The sequence below is a fragment of the Branchiostoma lanceolatum genome, chromosome 15 (genome assembly GCF_035083965.1).
Source record: "Branchiostoma lanceolatum isolate klBraLanc5 chromosome 15, klBraLanc5.hap2, whole genome shotgun sequence".
NCBI classification, from domain to species: domain Eukaryota; kingdom Metazoa; phylum Chordata; class Leptocardii; order Amphioxiformes; family Branchiostomatidae; genus Branchiostoma; species Branchiostoma lanceolatum.
The window spans coordinates 17,639,799-17,654,706 of NC_089736.1; the positions used below are offsets into that span (position 1 = coordinate 17,639,799).

The following is a 14,908-nucleotide window of genomic DNA, read 5'->3' on the forward strand; positions in this document are numbered from 1 at the left end:
TGTGTGTGAGCGTGTTAACTGTTATCTCCACGAAAAAATGAGAGGCATTAATTTGGTTTGTATGTTTGTTTGTTTGTTGGTTCGTGTTTCCAGATTTACGGTGATTTACATAATCTAACCGGACGGGAGACCAGGCGCAATGCGCACTGATGGCTGTCTTGTATCAGCGGTGTATAACTCCGACGGCTTATGACGGATGGGGTTTCCAGATATGTGGTAACGTTGGGTAACATAAATTCGCCATTTTTCCGATAATGGTTGACTGAAATCAACCTAGCAGAATAATAAACCATCCTTTTTTTTATTATTCTGTCAGTATCATGTACTATCTTTGCACTAATCATATATATGGTAGATTTTGTCTCTAGTCGTGCTGACACCATAATATTTCAACTTGAAACTACCGTCCGCCGCACGCACAATGACGGTGTTGTCGGACAGGTGTGAACATTATTTCGGGAGAGAAGATTCGTCTTGAATATCTTACCGCTAATTACATTTTATACAGCAGCTATTCGGTCCATCCTTGGCTTGAGGAGAGTGCTATGGATATAGACGTGTCCAAGTAAAAAAAATACACGAAAAAACGGCCGTACCGCACACATCAGGCCTTAGGTAACATCCCGTTTGTTGAGTCCGACGGGTAGAACGTCACTCAAAGTCGATCCCCACCGTCATGGCAACGTGTACATTATTCATGGAAGTTAGCTGGATGCCGTAGCAATGGTTATACTACTATGTCCATGTGTTCCTTGTTGTGTTAGGAGCAAACTTTGAGGAAAATATCGTCTTCAGTCCACTATCACACGCAACATTTAGACAAAAAAGTGTTCCTCACAAACCTTTGTCGTCTGCTTGACGACAGGATTCTGGGTAATGATATGGCGTCGGGAAAATACACGTGCCGTAGGTTGTAGCAACAAAGAGGAGTTTTGATGATTGATCACACTTAGAATCCAGTTGCAGGTTAGCAAAAGAGATTGTAATAAGTTGTCCTGTAAATAATTGTGTTTAGCAGGCAGGAGATGTGACATTTGTCTTATAAACCAGCGAACAACCGTGCAGTGTGATTCTCCCACGATGCCCTCAGACTCTGTCAATAAGGGAAGTTTTTGACGTCGCCAACTTATAATGTATGGTTATCGAAGCTTTTCAGAAAGTGTTCTGAATACGTTAGTCTATCCGGTTTGCATTGCTGGCGTTATAACTGATTTTGCATCTAGCACATATCCCTAAAATACACCGTTTCAAAAAATGGCGAATTTAAGTACCCCGCGAATTTATGTTACCCAACGTTAGGTCTTGGGAAGACGATTATAGGCCTCCTGGCGGCCGACCCCCGTACTGCAACAGACATTCCGGTTCTTGTATATTTTGTTCTGGACGTGCTACGTCCACCATTTTTGGGTGGTAGATAGATCCTATGCTTGGACCGATGTGATATGAGATTGGACTACCTTACTAGCAGGTTGTTGTGAAACTGCAGGGGCGTTTTTGGTAAAACCTTCATGGAGGATAAGGAAAGGATAATCTTCGCCAAAAAGGTTATGTTTTGGGGAGCATGTGTCTGTATGGCTGTCTGGTTGTATGTTTGTTTGTTTGTTTGTTTGTTTGATTGTTTGTTTGTTTGTGAACGCGACAACTCGAGAATGCCTGGGTGGATTGTCTTCATATTTGGTATGTTGGTACAACACAAATGTAGGTCTTGATGAGATTTGGGGGCTCCTCGCGACATTCTGAGGTGACTGCAGCGGAACGTCTGGTTTTGATATCATGTGTTCTGAACATGCTATGGTCATGATTTTTTAGTCCTTCTAAGTTATGCAAAATAGATTCTAATTTGCGTGATTAGCATATGATTATGTAAATGATCACTCAGGCTATCTACAGACCAACAATCATGATAATCCGCCAACACCTTCTTGAATTTTTCTCTTTCAAACTCTGAAACAAAATCAGTCCCTGCAGTTCTAGGGGGCCCAAACCTACACTACTTGATTTCCTTCCAAAGAGCTATGAACCACTCAAAATCATGACCATAGCATATGCAGAACATGAGAAATCAAAACCGAAAGTACTAAGTCTACTAATACCAGATAGAAAGAAGCTAGGGGGTCTAAATCTAATCATTTCGAGCTTGCAACTGTCATATAGTGCGAATATACGCATGAGTCTGATGATAAACGCGACTGGAGAAAACTGTGTCTCCTTGTAGAACACCGCGAGAGATTTTAAACGGTTCTGAGAGCTCTTGGCTGCCGTTGGGGCTCGTCACACAGACGCATCCAGTGGCCACGCCGAATATGGCTTGGATGGTTCTGCGCACCTTGAGAGATGCACCAGCAGAACTCAGCGCTTCATCGAGGAAGAATTGACTTTCGTGTCAAACGCAGCAGCATAATCAATGAAGGTTACAACTGCTGGTTTCGATTCCCGCTGCAACATGTTTATCGTCCATTTCCGGATGCAGACACTGTCAAGTGTACCACCCCCGCAGGTCTGAACTCTGCCTGGCTGTCTGGGATCAGTGGCTCAAGTTGGACATGTAACGTTAGACGACGGGCGATCACAGCAGAGAGGAGTTTGTAGGCATGGCTGAGGAGACGGATCGTCCGGTAGTTACTGAAGTTGTTGCGGTCATTTTCTTGTAGAGCATGATGAATATGCCTCTCACGAGTTCAACGGGTATGATCTCACACTCCCAGATCAGGTGTACTGCTCGGAAGAGTTCACGTTTGGCTACGGTTGAGTACTCGGATAGGCTTCTTTTGTCATACTCTGGCGCTTTGCCAATAGATATGACGAAAAAAGGTATGCGCCATACCCATGATGTATTGGATTTATGTAAATTTGTCCAAAATAAAGCAGCATACATGTAACTCGTGTAATACTTGTCCAAATGACATCACATTTGAATCGGAGGAGAGTGTTCATCTTTGAACCACTGTTGAAAGTGCCTGGCATGTTTTTACGGCAACCGTTGCTAGGAAAAATATACATTCATAGCAACGAATGGCTTAGAGCCTTAGTTATGTAGTCTTTAAAAGTGAGTCAAATTGATTCGTTTATACACTGTAAAACAATTGTTGTATTTTACAGAAGAATAATTTGAAATTGATTTTTAAGAAAAGACAAACACTTTCATGTGCCTTTAATGCATTATGATATGCACCGGATCCATATACAGTACTTGTCCAAATGACATCAAATAACGGTACTCGTGGATGACTGTTTGCTTCCTGAGCATTGGTAGATCCTTAGTTTAGCTTTGCAATATTTCAGTTTTCTGATATAAGCCATGCCTCAGACAGTAACAGTTTGTTAGGTGGATAACTGTAACTGTGACTGCTCAAAAGACAGAAAATAACCGAGCGTACGCTCAGCAGCCTGGAATATCCCTAACCTGTACGTAAACTAACTTGAATTCGAAAAAATACCCTCATGATACTTGTAACCAGTATCAACAGAATGCAATCGAAATTTGCAACACACGTCTCGGGAGCCAGTTTGGACGACATCATGTGACGTCTTGAAATGAAATTTAAGAAAAAAAGAAAGGAGAACCTCTCATTTAATGGTAAGGTTCGAACAACTGTTTTTTATATGAAGATAAATGACACGTAAAATGGGGTCTGTATGGGAATATAATGGACCGTAATTAAATGGACCCTTCTGACTGGTCGACGTCATCTAGCCATATGATAATTGACGGAAAATGCTGCTTTTGATAAGAACTTCCGTTGTCTCATTTCGAACAGCCAAGAAGCAAGGAGACTAATTTATAAACAGATACCATCTTCATCACGTGCTATTAGCTTACGACGGTCATAAACTTCATATTGATTCCATGTTACCATATCTTTAAAGCCCAGCATGTCTGACACACTAGTATTTCCCTAGGTATTCAGGTGAAGCCCTTAACTTTTGAGCAACTTTCTAAGACAGGTAAGCTGTTCAGCTTCCGTACTTGTAAGTAGAGACCTTCTTTGGTAAAATGAGGAAGATGTCCTTTGAATTTGCGGATGTTTTACGAACCTAAAAATCTTTACTTTTGGACATGTCTGTTCACATGCTCCTTAAATTGTAACTACCATCAAAACTTTAGAATCATCTATCTATAGCTTAATATATAAGATTAATAGATAAATAGCTCATTAATGTTTAACACTTTTAAAAGACACATAGAATATTATGTTTTTTGTTCCTTCAATACAAGAATTATCATTGCCAATTAGGCCTGAAATACAACATTGAGCCGCAGTATCAGTTTCCATGGACAGATCAAACAATAGAATAGGAAAGTGAAAGGAAACTTTCCCACGACAACAGAATTTGAATCCAGTCAAACATAACATGCATTGCAGGTAATGGATCCTGACCACACACGCCCAACCCCATTTTCATCCGCATTTGCAGCCCTGGTCTTTCTAGTGTTACAAAACCATTAGATCATCAGTAGACCATCTCTATCTTGTCTCCTCACAAAAGACCAGCTAGGATTGATATGGACACCATTTATGTTTTGCCACAAAAGAACCTGTGGAACAGTACATTCCTGTGTTCAAAAGTTCGACACGCGGCCGAGTTTCTCGTATGTCTTGTTTGATTACAGTTCATGAATCATGCCAATAAGGTTTTGCTTTACATTACGTCTGCCAGTTGATCACTTTCTGTCACTTTACTGGGAACGTGACAAGCATATGGAAAACATCGTAAACAGCGAAAACACTAATAAACAGACAAACCAAAGACCTGTGAATTCGTAATCTCTACCATTAACAAAATGACATGGAATGTCTATGTCTACCACTTCCTGTCACTATACGGGAAAACAAGTTTGTCCTCCAAGTCGACCTTTACATCCTGCCAGTCTCTGGTTACACCATCTTCCCTCTCACAGCCTGTCACTGTGCTGTATTCAAATAACTACGGACACATAAGAACACAAACATCCAGACACACACAAAATGGCGAAAACAAAACCTCCGTACAATGAGACAACAATAAAACCGTGTACTACAAAAGCATGCTGTCTTCAGAAGAACATTACGAAATTGTATCAGTTACGCTGATCCTGGACGTGTTGATTTCTCCGTACCAGATGTGCTGTGTCGCTTCTCTTTTTGTGTGCCTGTCCGGCGGAGTACTTCAAGAACCTCTGGTTGGATTTCGATGATATTTGTCACGTGGGTAGTTGTTGTGAACCTGACGCTCAAGGTCGATTTTGGGCCTCCTGGTGGTTGACCATACTTATGCAATAAATACCATGATTTCTACGTGGAAATGATTTGAATTGCATACTTGTGACATGTGTAAGTCACACGTGAACGTCACTATACATGTATTATGTAAATGTGAAGGACATTTGAATAACGCTTTTAAAAGCTCTATATATTTCATAGAGGTATGAGGTCTCCGAACTCTTGTTAGTGTAGTTTGGTCTCCGAACTATTGTTAGTGTAGTTAGTGGCTTAAGGCTGCAAATGAAATATGACACACTCGACATGTATGGTTGTTGTGGCACTGCAGGGATGGACGCGGATATTTCTCCTTAGATAAGGCGAGGAGGTCATTTTCGCTACACCTGAGAATGAATATGATGAGATTTTCAGGCTCCACCACAGGTATCTTGACTATGCCCGTAACTATTGACATAGACTAAATGCGTACGCCATTCGAAACATACTGTCTTTAACATGGGACATATAGGAATGGTCTCATTCGGTGTCTTGTAGAAATGAAAACATTTCTAAATCAAATTCTTTGTTTTATTCCACTTATAGAAGTGAATCTTATCTCTTGAATGCCACCACGGAAGCAAAATATGGTTTTAATCGTTTTTTTTCTAATGTAGGGTTAAAATCCAGTAATAAACCGGGCAGATCTGGAACTGATCTCAATTCTTCTTCAGTAGTTGACCATTACATTGTTCTCCAACGCAAGTAATTGTTTGCCCTTGACAATGAAAACGCCCTAAGATCTCCTTATTCACGTGTAAGTCTGCCATAATGGCATAAAGTGAGGCCTCTATCCGAGGATAACTTATCCATTCCGCACGCATCAAGACCACTAATAACGATTCCCACAGTATTAAATCCACCGGAATGTTCACTTCTGTCTCCTGTTATCATACTGCAACAGGTAGTGAAGTGATCACGGGCTTAGCAACAAGACATCGTATATTTCCCTGGTATCTGTAATCTACGCATGCCCGGATCAATCAAGTCTCTTGCGCACTTAAAATAAAAGTGTGCATGAAACTAGCAACAGTTAGAGAGCTCGGAAATGTGGAGGAGGTAACTGCTACATTGACACTAGGAATCTGAATGTGGTAGGTAGCACTCAGGGTCAAAAATCGGCGTTTCATACGTCGGTTTCATACGCGGATAAAATTCATACGCGTATGAAACTGCCGTTGCGTACCAAATCCTGGCGGCGCAGTGGGCGGCTGGCAAAATTTCGTACGCCTCCTCGGTGGGCGGTTTGTTACGTGGCCGGCAAAATTTCGTGCGGGCTGGCAACATTTGGTGCGTCTGTTCGGTGGGCAGTTTGTTACGCGGCCGGGAAAAATTTGGTACGTTCGCTCGGCGTACATTATGTACGTCTATTCGGTGAACAGTTTGTTACGCAGCCGGGAAAATTTGGTACGTTCGCTCGGCGGACCGCGAAAATTTGGTACGTTCGCTCGGCGTACATTATGTACGTCTGTTCGGTGGGCAGTTTGTTACGCGGCCGCGGGAACATTTGGTACGTTCGCTCGGCGTACATTTTGTACGTCTGTTCGGTGGGCAGTTTGTTACGCGGCCGCGGGAACATTTGGTACGTTCGCTCGGCGTACATTTTGTACGTCTGTTCGGTGGGCAGTTTGTTACGCGGCCGGGAACATTTGGTACGTTCGCTCGGCGGGCCGACAACTGCCGTTGCGTACCAAATCATTTTTTTTTTTTTCCAAATCATTGGCGTTGCAAAGTTCTACTTCTAGTATAAGTCAGTTCAGCTGTGGGCGACGTATGAAATTTCATACGTGATCATTTACTGGACGTCATTTTGTAAGTTAACTTTTGTAAAATCAATAGACGCATATGACAACTGTATGGAGTGCCATACGTTCAAGAAATGATGCTATGACGCGTATAAAATTTTATGTGTACGGATTTTGTGGGCGACGTATGAAATTTCATACGTGATCATTTATTGGGCGTCATTTCGTAAGTTTACTTTTGTAAAATTAATAGACGCATATGACAACTGTATGGAGTGCCATACGTTCAAGAAATGATACTATTACGCGTATGAAATTTCATGTGTGCGGATTTTGTGGGCGACGTATGAAATTTCATACGCGATCATTTATTGGGCGTCATTTCGTAAGTTTACTTTTGTAAAATTAATAGACGCATATGACAACTGTATGGAGTGCCATACGTTCAAGAAATGATACTATTACGCGTATGAAATTTCATGTGTGCGGATTTTGTGGGCGACGTATGAAATTTCATACGTGATCATTTATTGGGCGTCATTTCGTAAGTTAACTTTTGTAAAATTAATAGACACATGACAACTGTATGGAGAGCCATGCGTTCAAGAAATGATGCTATCACGCGTATAAAATTTCATGTGTACGGATTTTGTGGGCGTCGTATGAAATTTCATACGTGATCATTTATTGGGCGTCATTTCGTAAGTTAACTTTTGTAAAATTAATAGACGCATATGACAACTGTATGGAGTGCCATACGTTCAAGAAATGATGCTCTGACGCGTATAAAATTTCATGTGTGCGGATTTTGTGGGCGACGTATGAAATTTCATACGTGATCATTTATTGGGCGTCATTTCGTTAGTTAACTTTTGTAAAATTAATAGACACATATGACAACTGTATGGAGAGCCATACGTTCACGAAATGATGCTCTGACGCGTATGAAATTTCATGTATACGGATGTTGTGGGCGACGTATGAAATTTTTTATACGTGATCATTTATTGGGCGTCATTTCGTAAGTTAACTTTTGTAAAATTAATAGACGCATATGACAACTGTATGGAGTGCCATACGTTCAAGAAATGATGCTATGACGCGTATAAAATTTCATGTGTACGAATTTTTCATGTGTACGGATTTTTCGGGCGACGTATGAAATTTCATACGTGATCATTTATTGGGCGTCATTTCGTAAGTTAACTTTGTAAAATTAATAGACGCATATGACAACTGTATGGAGAGCCATGCGTTCAAGAAATGATGCAATGACGCGTATAAAATTTCATGTGTGCGGATTTTGTGGGCGACGTATGAAATTTCATACGTGATCATTTACTGGACGTGAAAGTAATTTTTGCCGGAGCTTGCCAAGTATGCGTGAACATTTGCGATATATTTTGGATTCTACAGATTCTCATACGCGGACTGATGTTATGTTCTAGTATTATTAGTTTGGGAAATTCAAAATTTGTTGGGCGTATAGATTTTTCATACGTGGGCAGGTGCGATGTATTAGTTGGGGAATTCTCCCGTTTACGGGCTTGTAGATTTTTCATTGGACATATGCTAAGACGATCTTTGCACACAGCACTCCCCCGCCCGGCGGGTACTATTTTCTGCCCGGGTCTTTTACGGACTACGTTACGGCAAAACCTCCTTGGTTACGGTAAAACAGACTGCGTTTATTCCTTCCGCTATTGACGATCTTTGCACGCAAAAATTCCCCCGCCCGGCGGCTACTATTTTCTGCCCGGGGTTCAGACTATGTTACGGTAAACAGATTGCGTGTATTCCTTCCGCTAAAGACGATCTTTACACGCAGCACTCCCCCCTCCCCCCCGCCCTGCCTGGGGTGTTACGGACTATGTTACGGTGAACAAACTGCGTGTATTCCTTCCGCTAAGACGATATTTGGACAGATTTTCATACGCGGACTGGTTTGATGTTCTAGAATTAGTTTTGGAAATTCAAAATTTGTTGGGCGTATAGATTTTTGATACGTGGGCAGCTGCAGGTACGATGTATTAGTTTTGAAAATTCTCCCGTTTTCGAGGTTGTAGATTTTCCATTGGACACATGCGATGTATAAGTCGTGCATAATGTACCGGCTGTGGCGTTCTTTATAGTTGGTTTGGGAGAAAACACATGCACACTTGATTTGTCATACTAGTATGTAGAGATGATGTAGGGAATGAAGAAATGAATGCATTTAGATTTCATTATTTGCGCTTGGGAAGGAATGATGAGAAAGTTCGTTCCACCAAATGGGAAGAGGAAGACATACGATGTAAAAGCAAGGAGGTTGAAAATATATTTTTACGCTTTTTGTTCAAGTGGGAAAATAGAAACTATCGACCATTTCTATCTGATCCATGCCTTAGCAGACGGCATTGTTGCAAGCTTTTCCTCGGTATAAAATTATTAGTTTCGTTGTATACATTTCTTCTAACGTTTAATTCTTGCTATTTCCTCAAATGTCAAACGTATAGATCTATTATTGAAAAATCTTTAAAGGTAAGTCCTGATGTCACTGCCATTGTTTACTGTGGGACGCGATGTTTGGTGGCAAATGAAGAAAAAATCACAGTATTTCCCCCAGAGTTTGGCAGAAACAATTACACCATCTGTGTACTATCCCCAATTTTCAAGAGTACTAGTAATTTGCTAATTAGACATTAGTTTGTTAATTTGAACTCTATTTGCTGCATTTCTAAGAATTGAAACCGTGAAGATTTACTGGGTCAGTGGTGTTAGGGTTCACATTTTCAAAGCATATTACAAGTGTTAGGTATTATATTATAAATTAGAATTATAAGATAGAAATACAACCCACCAGCTCCAACACAACTTTCAACAAATACGCAATGAAGGGTTAGTAAAATCAGTGAAAAAGATTTCAAATTGGACCCAATCTCAACACTGAAATTCACAAGAAATCCAGTTGCTTTAGTTGCGCGTATTGCTCCCCATGAACTGTGTTCTTCTGTGGATACTGCTGTAGTTGACGTCGGATGCAACTTAATCAGTGACTCACCTTTGCCGTTCTTGTTTACCTTACATGTTTCTGTATCTTGTACTTGTTGAACCGCATGATAAAGCGCCCTTCTCACTGGACCCGCGGCACGCTGGCGGCGTCGCAGCGTCCTAAACTGGATTTGTGTTACTCTTGACTTTATAATGGAATCATTCAAAACGTTAAACCATGACCCAAAAGACAACAAAAACACAAAGGAAGGATTCGTTTTTTGTCGATGACATTTGTTGAGTGCCGCGGGTCCAGTGAGAGGGGGGCTTTGGTAATAGATTCAAAGTAGCCACTGAGAAGTCAAATATTGCGCTAGGGATTGATGAGTAAGTTCGTAACACAAAATTGACGTAATGATGTAAAACCAAGGCGGTTAAAAGTCTTTTAATCTACTTGGTCACAGTGGGACAATTGATACTACCGGCTGCTTCGGTCTGATTCATGCTTTAGCAGACGTCATTGTTGGAATATATTTTTTATTCGTACAGAATTATCAGTTTCGGTGTATGCCTTTCTTTTAACTTCCTTGGTTAAATCCATGTTGTTTCCTTATCAGATGTCAAACATATATCATTGAAAGGTAAGCCCTGACGTAAATTGTGTTAGTAAAACCATTATTCCGACCACAACTTGAGTTAGGAGAAGGTAACGGTTTAGATACAAACGCAACACAGGGCAGAACATACACAACTTCGTCAGAACGTGGAGTTCATAGAGGAGAGGTCTGAGCAAAACGGCGTGGGAAACTCTTCTTCTAACAATTGAAATCGACATGCTTACACATGGCAAAAGGTACGTTACCAGGTGCTAATAATAAATAAATGAAGACCTTTATTGTATACATTACTTATAGTATGCAACACTGAGTCGAATGCAAAACGAAATCAATGAAATTAAATCAAATCCTGTGTCTAAGAAAAAATACCCGTAGTCAAAATAATCACGAAGTTAGATAAAAATTGAGCGGCTTTCACAAACCGACGACCACATTTTAGGCATTCTGTTTGTGCGATGTACATAACAAAAGGTAACAATGAATTGATAAAGGAAATGCCTATCCGTTACAATAGAATGTATGACACGACGTTTGTACTTAGACAATGCCCTTGTTCACTTGGAGGACGCGACGTTGGTGTCAATGCAAATGGCCAGACAGAGATGTGTATTCTAGATCATAGTTTGTTTTGTTACGAAGGGAGGAAACCCAGTACAGAAGAGGTTGGACGTAAGTAATGCCATTCGATAAACAGTGCTAAATGTATGTCAAATACTTTATATATCACTGTTTATACTAAAAGCTTGTTAGTAGAAACCGAAAGATTCGAATGTAGTTTTAGGATAAACCATATGTCATAGCAGATCCATACACACGCACACACATACACACAACGTTACTAGAGTTAATCTATCATTATCAATTGAAAAGGTCTACGAGAGTTAGCGACTGTGCCTATCTTGGTAGATGGATTTTTTCCTGAACTCTATGGGTGGCTATTGTTGGGAATAGATAACTTGTTGAATTAGTTTGAAAAAGAAAAAAAGAACTATCCCCATCTTGGGGTTTATCGCACCCCCGCTGTATATGTATATTGGAATAGTCTGCTGTTTGGAGTCTAATGGAACAATCCAAAGGCTCTGGTTGAGGGGTGGGGGTGTATAGATGCATTTGGTGACAGTTGACAGATCAGGTTAGCATTCTTATGGCAAGTTTTTGTTCATTCCTGAAATTATGACACCTCCTTTTTTCAACTTTCCCAAAGGATTAACTATTGATGCAATACTTGCAACAGTTTAGCCTCCCCCCCCCATGGGCTGAAGGAATGCGCTTTACCTTCAACGAACAAAAGACGGACGGAACTACTCTGAATATTTTTCTTGGCCACGCTGATTTGCCCTTAAGAAAATAAAATGCATTTCTTTTAAAACACCATTCCCTAAGTCTGAACTTTTTTTTTCAAACGCCAGGTTTCCTTCTCAAGTCAGCAATTTGTAATCGTATTCAGAGTTTGTTTTTACGACACCCTGTCACAATTACGAAATGGTTTCGGCTGTTCGGCCAGGTAATTGCTCCAATTGTTTTCCGCGTGGGTAAGCTGTCATAACAAGCTTGGACTGCTAGTAAAGATGTTGTCACCCCCGACTTCTCCTAAATCATCGCGCCTAGAAGTAATCAAAGCCCTGTGTTTACCATCCCGGGTATTCTCGTGAGTTAAAGCCTTTACGTTATCATTTAGATTTTTATTTATACAATAGTTATATATAAATGTAGTTACGTTTGATATAACAGCGTCTTAGCAAATGTTGCCGTATGTTGTTTGGAAACTAGCCTCGTTACTTTCAATCGCACGATAAACTGCTATACTGGCCATATTTCTCCACCGCCCGCCTTTCCAATGATGGTAAATAAGTTACGTCTATGGTAGCCAGAATTACATCTCTACTTTGAAAGTTATCACAAGGAGGTTAAAATATTTTAACCTCCTTGGTTATCATATTCATCAGTTTAGGCAAAGACGCCATATCCATCTTTTTGGAGGGGGGGGGGTCTGACTTAAGTCGTACCGCCGTAAACTGATTAGAATTTGTGTGCCATTTTTTTCTTTCGATGTTACGACTAAAAGGAGCTTAGTAGAAAGTTACATAATTTGTCAGTAGAATAAACATCCTTTGTAGGATCAATTCCTTTAGGATAGGATAGCGCTTCATTAGTAGAAACGAGAATCAAGACGGTCGCCATACAAATCAGCTTCCTTTAGATGTCAAACCTTTTCAAGACAAGAGGCAGAAAAGGTGAAAAAAAACACGTACCTGTATAGATGGCATCCCCAGTTAAAGATAGTTTAATAGGTTACTGAATGTAGAGAAAGGTAAAGCTGTATCTGATCAAATCCCCTTTTTTTTGGCCATCGCGTACGAAGATCGTCTGGCGTATGAAATTTAACGAACAGGTTGCTTGTTGCCTCGCGGTCGGGATAGGTCCGGCCAGTCCGCCGTAACAAATCACGATTGTCCGTCATTTTGCCATCGCGTACGAAAATTGCCTGACGTATGAAATTCAACGAAACGCGTTGCAAATTGTCCCACGGCCGGGATACGGCCGGCCCGTCCGCCGCCAAGCACAACTGTCCGTCATTTTGCCATCGAGAACGAAAATTTTCTGACGTATGAAATTCACCGAAACGCGTTGCAAATTGTCCCGGCCGGCCCGTCCGCCGCCAAGCACGACTGCCCGTCATTTTGCCATCGATAACGAAAATCGCCTGACGTATGAAATTCACCGAAACGCGTTGCAAATTGTCCCGCGGCCGGGATACGGCCCGTCCGCCGCCAAGTACGACTGTCCATCATTTTGCCATCGATAACGAAAATCGCCTGACGTATGAAATTCACCGAAACGCGTTGCAAATTGTCCCGCGGCCGGGATACGGCCCGTCCGCCGCCAAGCACGACTGCCCGTCATTTTGCCATCGATAACGAAAATCGCCTGACGTATGAAATTCACCGAAACGCGTTGCAAATTGTCCCGCGGCCGGGATACGGCCCGTCCGCCGCCAAGTACGACTGTCCATCATTTTGCCATCGAGAACGAAAATCGCCTGACGTATGAAATTCACCGAAACGCGTTGCAAATTGCTCCGCGGTCGTACGAAGTTTACCCAGGCTCAAAATAAACTGCTCGCCGAACGGACGTACAAAATTTTGCCGGCCCGCCGGGCGGACGTCCGAAATTATCCCGGCCGCGTAACAATCTGCTCACCGAACGGACGTACAAAATTTTGCCGGCCCGCCGTACAAAATTTTGCCATGCACCAAGCGGGCGTACGAAATTTTCCCGGCCGCGTAACAAACTGCTCGCCGAACGGACGTGCAAAATCTTGCCGGCCCGCCGAGTGGGCGTACGAAATTTTCCCGGCCGCGTAACAAACTGCTCGCCGAGCGGACGTACGAAATTTTGCCGGCCCGCCGAGCGGACGTACGAAATTTTCCCCGCCGCGTATTAAACAGACTGCCCACCGAGGAGGCGTACGAAATTCTGCCGGCCGAAGTGGCGACGCGTACTAATATCACCCACCGCGCCGCCCACAATTTGGTACGCAACGGCAGTTTCATACGCGTATGAACTTCATACGCGTATGAAACCGACGTATGAAACCGTGGTTTTGGGGTCAGAATGCTAGCTCCGGAAAAGATCATGCTTTCTTGGGCAAGTTCAACTGTTCTCCTTGTTTGCAACCAAATTGTCTGTGTAAAATCGGGCTAAATTTAAACGTCAATGACCCTTTGTTGACGGAAAACGTAACTATGAAACCACCGAAGTGACGTCACTACATTGACCCCTAATGGACCAGGTCAAAGCTAAGGTTTTCTATATTCGGACTTGACCTTGTGCGCAGTTGTCTGTGTTCTAACTACTTACCTCTGATCCACGGTGTGAGCCTGTTCAATAAAAGGTTCAATTTTGTGGGCATCAAGAATGGATTAGAGGCAGTCTTTTCCGTCACACGCCACGATCCGACCGTTGGGTAAGGGGAAAACCCTGTATAGGTACCCGTACCCGTATAGGTACCCGTATAGCGTATAAGTATACCAGTATACCCCATTTGGGGCCCCAACAAGCCAAGAAACACGCTTTGACGCCCGCCATATGGGGCACCCAGAACGGCTGTTTTTTACGGTCTCCACATTGATATAAGACACAAACAGTTGACTATACTCGGCCAGAAAATAGCTGAACAATCATATTTTACGATCTTTTGATTTCTATTAAGAACAGAGTTTTGGAAAATACGGAATTTGCGAAGTTCGTACGACCAGCGACTGTCAGAACGTGCGAGCACCGATCTCGGAGGCCTTTCAACTAAACCCGTTCTGAAAAGAAATAGAAAAAAACACCG

General features: G+C 42.0%; 1 protein-coding gene across 5 annotated transcripts in view; it reads right to left on the reverse strand.

The window, feature by feature from the left end:
- LOC136421172 (dipeptidyl aminopeptidase-like protein 6) overlaps positions 1–14,908 on the reverse strand; it is a 329,761-nt gene that overhangs the window by 150,716 nt on the left and 164,137 nt on the right. The gene's annotated exons all lie outside the window — the stretch shown is intronic.